Raw genomic sequence first — 9,096 nt, 5'->3', positions numbered from 1 at the left:
GTGTTATACGTTCCTTCTGGCACCATGGTGGCCTGCGGGTGTGTGGTGTGTGATGTGTAGTGTGTGTGGTGTGTGGTGTGTAGTGTTATACGTTCCTTCTGGCACCATGGTGGCCTGCGGGTGTGTGGTGTGTGATGTGTGGTGTGTGTGGTGTGTGGTGTGTGTGGTGTGTGGTGTGTAGTGTTATGCGCCCCTTCTGGCACCATGGTGGCCTGCGGGTGTGTGGTGTGTGGTGTGCGTTGTGTGTGTGGTGTATGAAATGTGGTGTGTAGTCCTGATAATAATATCCAGCGTGCTTTTAATTTCTGTACAGTGACAAAATATGTCGTATTATCCATTTATTGTCGTATTTTATCGTTTTTGTAACTCTTGAATGATCTGAATAATGCTTCATTTAATAATAATATTCTATCATTTAACCATACATGTTTCATTTACTGATGATATTGTATCATCTAATCATCTTTTTATAATGTTTGCAACATTTAACCATACTTATTTTATTTACTGATGATATTGTATCATCCAATCGCCTTTTTATAATGTTTGCAACATTTAACCATACTTATTTTATTTATCCTTGCTACGTGCACTGACCTGATTGCACAGGGTGACTCATGAAAACTACCTGATTTGAAGACTCAATAAGAAATGAACTGGTAGTGATAGTATTATAACATAATTTTATTTAAAAAGATATCATATGATTTTTTGTATCGTTTAATTTAAAATCTGACATCTGACAAATGACGGCCCCCATATTCAATGTTGATTTTTAAAATTCTGTTCAACTCGCTGAAGTATATCGTTGGCCCGATCTTTACCCGGCCCAATCTCCTGATTTGGCTCCGTGTTATTTTTTAAGCTTGGTTTATCTTAAATAAATAGTTTACAATGACTGTCCAAGGGCCACACCTCATTTGAAGAGCAACATACGCTAAATCGTTGCCAACATACCCGTCAATATGCTTCAGGGAGTTGCTCTGAACTTCAAAAATCAACCGACTGAATTCATCGACGAAAGGGGTGTCTTTTGCCCAATGTCATCTTAAAAACTAAATTATAATAAAATTTCAGGTTATGGGTTTTTCAATAAAATTCATATCGTAATGATATCTTAACCAGTTTCATTTTTATTTAGCTTTCAAATCAGGAAGTTTATGTGAACCACACTATACAAGACCAGCTGAGACTGGCAAAGAGAGTTGCAAGTGGACACATGAATCATTGAAACACATGATGCATTATACCACTTGGTACGTTGTAACTCTTGACACATTGAAACGCTGGGAACATTGAAACTCTTGACATTTCGGGACACTTGCTACGTTGAAATACTTGGCACGGTAAAACACTTGAAACTTGAAATACTCGACGAATAAGAAACTTCATTGAATAGTATTCATTAATACAAATTATAGCCAGCGGATAGGTATCAAAAAATAAAAGCTTGAGAGATAATGATGCCATGTTTGAAGAATAGTTCTCACATTAAGACAGCAAAACAATTTTTTTAACTACTAGTATAAGCCATCGCTTCCACGCGTGAAAACAATATTTCGTATCAGCCTAGTTGCTTGCACTAGCCTCAGTATTGGCGGCCACTACACTTTCAAATGCTACCCGCCACTAACTATTGTGCCATCGACCTAGGATAAAAGTTTACTGGATATTTCCGTGGCCAGTATAGCGCCTATATATGCACGAGGCCACTAGCATAGTAAATGCATGCGGTTGGTTCCTGAAAGTTCACTGGCCGCCAATACTGTCCCCGTGTACAGCTTAAATGCAACTGTAACGAGTCTGCTGAGAAGCTCTTCCATTACAACAATTTTGTTAGGGTTGCAGAAATGGTTCGTTTGTTGACTGAAACATGTGCTTGATCTTGGGATGAGCTTTTAAAAAAAAAAGTTTTTATTTTATATCTTAGAGCCAACTGGTCTTTTATTTATTAAGCCATTAATTCATTTATTGCACAATTATGATATTTAAAAATAAGAGGCCGTATGCAACCATTATATCATTAATATATAATTTGTCGAAGTTATTTAATTTTATTAAACGGTTTTATTGGATTTCCTTAGTTGTATTATTCTTTATATTAGATATTTATGAAAAAAACGTGCCATTGAAAACTACTAATAAAGTGTCGTAAATGATGTATGCTACTTATAAGATAAATGGTACTTTATATCAGCGTAGTATTGAGAGTTCAGCGTATTTATTCATTTGTGAATTGGCAGTTTTCGGTCACACTTGAGTTCCAATAATAAACTGTCTTACCCGCGTGTGTGTTTTCTTCAATTCCATTAAAAGTTTGGCTCAATATATAGCAATATTCCTTTCTCATCGCATTAATGAGAAATATTGTCCAGATTACTTACAGCGCTTTGTCGCTTTCACATAATTTCAGGAAATATTCCGACATTCAACTGAATAACTATAAAAAAATTTTAGGGAATATTTCAAAATTTAAAGTGTAGTAAATATTTTCGATGTCAACTAAGTATAGCGCTGCGTTGCATCTTGAGTGGGGGGTCCATGCCCACAGTTGGGGGTAAGGGGTATATTTTACTATCATTTTTCCCTGATATAATATAATATAATATAATATAATATAATATAATATAATATAATATAATAATATATTATATATACTATAATATACGCTGTGATATATCATACAATTATAATCTAACGCACCAATAAATCATAATGAAAGTACGGTGCCACTTGGCATCAAATTCGTTTATATTTTGAAATTTTTTACTTATAGCGCATTTTCCCATTTGTGGCAAAAGGCGCTATATTGAGCTCGTCATGTCCGTCCGTCCGTGACTGTCCGTCCGTGAATTCCACCCGTCCGGGAAAATGCGCTCTCTGCCACTCACTGCAGTGAGTACTGATCTAAAGTCTCCCATCTTGAATCTTCGCCAAAAAAATAGAAATATTACAGATATTTGCAGAGGAAGAAGATAAATAAATAGATGTAGGTAATAAGTAGGTTCACTAGAGCTATTGTTTTCCAGGGGACTAATATGTACTTGATAAATACGGAAGCTATGCCCAATATATGTTATCAAAGCAAGGCTCAATATGTACAATAAATATGGATTTTAAATCAAATATTTGTATTCAAATTAAAGTTGAATCTGTACAACAAATATGGATTTTATACCCATTATTAATATTAAAAGCAAGGCTTAATATGTACAATAAAAAATGAAACAATACACAATATTTATTATCAAAGTGAGACTTATTGTGTACACTAAAAAAGGATACCATTTAAATTATTTTTTCTTTGCATATTCTTCAAGAATGATCGTTTTTGCAATAAATTTTGCATATGCAAAAATTATACAGAGCTCGTGAATAGTTATTATTGTCAATATAGAACACTGTGGCCCAGTGGTTACAGCTCCAGTGAGGTGCGGGTTCGATTCCACCTACCTGCGACAATTTCTGGTCAGAATCGGCAAAAATTCTGCCCAGAAACTTATTTATTAAGCACAACAAATTGTAGCAGTGAGTTGCGAGTTCGAGACCGCAAGAAGCTGTGAATGTTCTGCGATGTTAAGAATCGGCGACTAGTCTACGGCCTAATAAATGCTGACCCCTATATTAGCGTTTTATTATTATTATTGTTATTTATATCAACATTATTATGAGTATTATTGTTTATATTATTATTATTATCGATCACATTATTAATAAAATTATTATTATTGCTGTTCTTACTATCAATACCATTATTACTATTATTATTACTATAAGAGCAGTANATGTCGAACTATTAGTCTATTAGCCAATAATATGTAAGTGATATATGTTGCACTATACAAACAACAATACGAACACACTCTCAACAATATACAAGTGATATATGTATGTTACACTATACAAACAACAGTAGAAACACACTCTCAACAATAAACGAGTTAAACAACTATATAAACACAATCTCAACAATGTACAAGTGCTGTATCTAACACTATACAGACAAAAATACAATCACACAGTAACGACACCACAAGTCGTTCTCCGTCACTCCAATGATTTTAGGAACCAACAGTGAATCTGTAAGCATTCCTNTCCGGCGTAGTGACGCAGTCGCTGCCTTCCCTCCGGCGTAGTGACGCAGTCGCTGCCTTCCCTCCGGCGTAGTGACGCAGTCGCTGCCTTCCCTCCGGCGTAGTGACGCAGTCGCTGCCTTCCCTCCGGCGTAGTGACGCAGTCGCTGCCTTCCCTCCGGCGTAGTGACGCAGTCGCTGCCTTCCCTCCGGCGTAGTGACGCAGTCGCTGCCTTCCCTCCGGCGTAGTGACGCAGTCGCTGCCTTCCCTCCGGCGTAGTGACGCAGTCGCTGCCTTCCCTCCGGCGTAGTGACGCAGTCGCTGCCTTCCCTCCGGCGTAGTGACGCAGTCGCTGCCTTCCCTCCGGCGTAGTGACGCAGTCGCTGCCTTCCCTCCGGCGTAGTGACGCAGTCGCTGCCTTCCCTCCGGCGTAGTGACGCAGTCGCTGCCTTCCCTCCGGCGTAGTGACGCAGTCGCTGCCTTCCCTCCGGCGTAGTGACGCAGTCGCTGCCTTCCCTCCGGCGTAGTGACGCAGTCGCTGCCTTCCCTCCGGCGTAGTGACGCAGTCGCTGCCTTCCCTCCGGCGTAGTGACGCAGTCGCTGCCTTCCCTCCGGCGTAGTGACGCAGTCGCTGCCTTCCCTCCGGCGTAGTGACGCAGTCGCTGCCTTCCCTCCGGCGTAGTGACGCAGTCGCTGCCTTCCCTCCGGCGTAGTGACGCAGTCGCTGCCTTCCCTCCGGCGTAGTGACGCAGTCGCTGCCTTCCCTCCGGCGTAGTGACGCAGTCGCTGCCTTCCCTCCGGCGTAGTGACGCAGTCGCTGCCTTCCCTCCGGCGTAGTGACGCAGTCGCTGCCTTCCCTCCGGCGTAGTGACGCAGTCGCTGCCTTCCCTCCGGCGTAGTGACGCAGTCGCTGCCTTCCCTCCGGCGTAGTGACGCAGTCGCTGCCTTCCCTCCGGCGTAGTGACGCAGTCGCTGCCTTCCCTCCGGCGTAGTGACGCAGTCGCTGCCTTCCCTCCGGCGTAGTGACGCAGTCGCTGCCTTCCCTCCGGCGTAGTGACGCAGTCGCTGCCTTCCCTCCGGCGTAGTGACGCAGTCGCTGCCTTCCCTCCGGCGTAGTGACGCAGTCGCTGCCTTCCCTCCGGCGTAGTGACGCAGTCGCTGCCTTCCCTCCGGCGTAGTGACGCAGTCGCTGCCTTCCCTCCGGCGTAGTGACGCAGTCGCTGCCTTCCCTCCGGCGTAGTGACGCAGTCGCTGCCTTCCCTCCGGCGTAGTGACGCAGTCGCTGCCTTCCCTCCGGCGTAGTGACGCAGTCGCTGCCTTCCCTCCGGCGTAGTGACGCAGTCGCTGCCTTCCCTCCGGCGTAGTGACGCAGTCGCTGCCTTCCCTCCGGCGTAGTGACGCAGTCGCTGCCTTCCCTCCGGCGTAGTGACGCAGTCGCTGCCTTCCCTCCGGCGTAGTGACGCAGTCGCTGCCTTCCCTCCGGCGTAGTGACGCAGTCGCTGCCTTCCCTCCGGCGTAGTGACGCAGTCGCTGCCTTCCCTCCGGCGTAGTGACGCAGTCGCTGCCTTCCCTCCGGCGTAGTGACGCAGTCGCTGCCTTCACTCCGGCGTAGTGACGCAGTCGCTGCCTTCCCTCCGGCGTAGTGACGCAGTTAAGGCGTACACTGTATATGTGAGCGTTAATACTAGCACCTATGACAGTAATGGAACTATAATTACACTAATGCCATTAATGACACTAATAGCAGGAACTAATGGTTCTGAGGACACTGTTGTCACTAATGGCAATGTTGTAAATTATTTATCCTTGTTTTAGAACACACAGCGCGCCACACAAGCGTCCTGCTGACACACAGCCCAACACAAGCTTGTATATCTTGTCACAAACTGAACATTTTGTTTCAATGAAAAGCCGTAGTTTTGAAATGCGAAATTGTAATCCATGAAAAACATTTTAATAAACTTGCCGTGATATATAATAAAATGGTGGACGTTAGTAACGAAGGAATGTTTAAACAAAAACAATAGCATCATATTTATACAGTCAAGATGAAATTTGTCTACAATTCTAGTCGTTTAAAAAGTTATTCGAAATTAAACCTAAATACTAAATACCAAATACCTAAATTAAACCTAAATAAACCTAAAAATACTTAAATTCTTCAGCAGAGGACAATGCTCAAGCCTGTCTCTGGCCACGTCAAAGGATGTCAATTTAATAAGAAACAGAGCCCTAACTATCACCATTTATGATGTTTTTTTAATTCATCGGTTACCTTCATTCATGACATCACAACAACCCAATACAGATAATTGCAGAAGATTATTGTGATTACCTTCAGCCTGAGCACCTCCGCCACCACCCAGCACCAAGTGTTGCACACGATTACCTTCAGTCTGAGCACCTCCACCACCACCCAGCACCAAGTGTTGCACACGATTACCTTCAGTCTGAGCACCTCCGCCACCACCCAGCACCAAGTGTTGCACACGATTACATTGGCCGAGCTAAGCAGCGTCTTGCGTCGCTGATGGAGATGATGCGCGTGCATTGAAGACGCGCGTCTGTGATTGGTCGAGCCATCAGCAGCGAGAAGGTGCGATGAAAAGCATGTGGGTTGGTCACGGTCGTAGCGGCAAGAGGCTCTTAACGCTGCGGGCATACGGGCACGATTAGTTCAATGACTTGGGTACGCTTCGTGCCTTGCTACGTGCACTGACCTGGTTGCGCAGGGTGATTCATCAAAACTACCTGATTTGAAAACTCAATAAGAAAAGAACTGGCATTGATAGTATTATAATATAAATTTTATTTAGAAAGATATCACATGAATTTTTATATCGTTTAGTTTAAAAAATGACATCGTGCATATGACGGCCCCCATTTTCAATGAATTTAGTTAGTTTATTTTTAAATTCCGTTCAACGCGCCGAAGTATATCGTTGGCCCGATCTTTCGCAAGCCCGATCCCCTGATTTGGCTCCGTGTTATTTTTTAATTGGGTTATCTTAAATAAATAGTCTAAAATGACTGTCCAAAGACCACACCTCATTTGAAGAGCAACATACGCCAAGCCTTCGTCAACATACCCGTCAATATGCTTCAGCGAGTTGCACTGAACTTCAAAAATCAACCGACTGAATTCATCGACAAAGGGGGCCGTCTTTTGCCCGATGTCATCTTAAAAACTAGACCATAAAAAAATTTCAGGTTATGTCTTTTTCAATAAAATTCATATCGTAATGATATCATATTTAGTTCAATTTTTATCAAGCTTTTAAATCAGGAAGTTTATGTGAACCACACTATACAATGCCAGCCGAGACTGGCAAGGAGAGCTGCAAGTGGACACTTGACACATTGAAACACATGATGCATTATACCACTTGGTACGTTGTAACTCTTGACACATTGAAACTCCTGATGCATTATACCACTTGGTACGTTGTAACTCTTGACACATTGAAACTCCTGACATTTCTTAACACTACGTTGGAATACATGGCACGTTGACACACTTGACACGTTGAAACGCTTGGAACTGGAAAAACTCGACGAATAAGAAACTTCATTCGATAGTAGGTAATAATACAAATAATCTATAGCAAGTAATTTGAGTAGTTAGCAAAAGCTTTATGCTTGAGACATAGTGATGCTACGTTTGAAGAATTATTCTCAGATTGAGATGGCAATATAATGTTCGTTATTTTTATCGACTACTGTAAAACCATCGCTTCACACGTAAAAATAAAGTTTCGTATCGGACCTAGTTGCTTGCACTAGTCTCACTATTGGCGGCCACTACAACTTTCAAATGCTAACCGCCACAAACTACCGTGCTACTGGCCTCGGGTAAAATGTTACTGGATCCTTCCGTGGCCAGTATAACACCTATATATGCACGAAGCCACTAGCATAGTAAATACATGCGGTTGGTTCCTCAATGTTCACTTGTCGCCAATACTGTCCCCGTGTACAGCTTAAATGCAACTGTAGCGAGTCTGCTGAGAAGCTCTTCCATTACAACAATTTTGTTAGGGTTGCAGAAATGGTTCGTTTGTTGACTGAAACATGCGCTTGATCTTGGGATGAGCTTTTAAAAAGAGAGTTTCTATTTTATATCTTAGAGCTAACTGGTCTTTTATTTATTAAGCCAATAAATCATTTATTGCACAAGTATGATATTTCAAAATAAGAGGCCGTATGCAACCATTATATCATTAATATATCATTTGTCGAAGTTATTTCATCTTATTAAACGGTTTTATTGGATTTTTTTAGTTGTATTATTCTTTCTATTAGATATTTATGAAAAAAACGTGCCATTGAAAACTACTAATAAAATGTCGTAAATGATGTATGCTACTTATAAGATAAATGGTGCTTCATATCAGCGTGCTTTATTGAGAGTTCAGCGTATTTATTCATTTGTGAATTGGTAGTTTTCGGTCACACTTGAGTTCCAATAATAAACTGTCTTACCTGCGTGTGTGTTTTCTTCAGTTCCATTAAAATTTTCGCTCAATATATAACAATATTCCTTTCTCATCGCATTACTGAGAAATATTTTCCAGATTACTTCCAGCTCTTTGTCAAAATGATTATAGAAATGTTTAGGGAATATTTTAAATTATACAATTTAGTGAATATTTTCGATGTCAATTAAGTATAGCGCCGCGTTGGGGGGTGGGTGGTCCATGCACCCAGCTGGGGGTAAGTTCTTTCCATCGCCCCTAGGGGGCGATATCGCCCACTGTGGGAACCGCTGGGCTAGACCGTTAAAAGTGCTCTGAACCTCAACTCTTTATATTCATTGCTCGATGCAGGCACGGCGTTGCGAAACCATTGCGGATTTAAAATCGATTCGTCAACTTAGAAGACTGAGTAGAAATGGTGTAGAAATTTTGAAGGATATATCTGTTCTATTGAATCAGCACTAGAACTGCACTAATTAGCTACGGAAAAACTTACGACCTGTCTTCTTTCATAAAAATGTAGGCGAAAAATTTTGTTCTTAAACAT

The sequence above is a fragment of the Hyalella azteca genome, unplaced genomic scaffold, assembly GCF_000764305.2.
Source record: "Hyalella azteca isolate HAZT.00-mixed unplaced genomic scaffold, Hazt_2.0.2 contig15098, whole genome shotgun sequence".
Classification (NCBI taxonomy): Eukaryota; Metazoa; Arthropoda; class Malacostraca; order Amphipoda; family Hyalellidae; genus Hyalella; species Hyalella azteca.
This window is presented reverse-complemented; position numbering follows the sequence as displayed.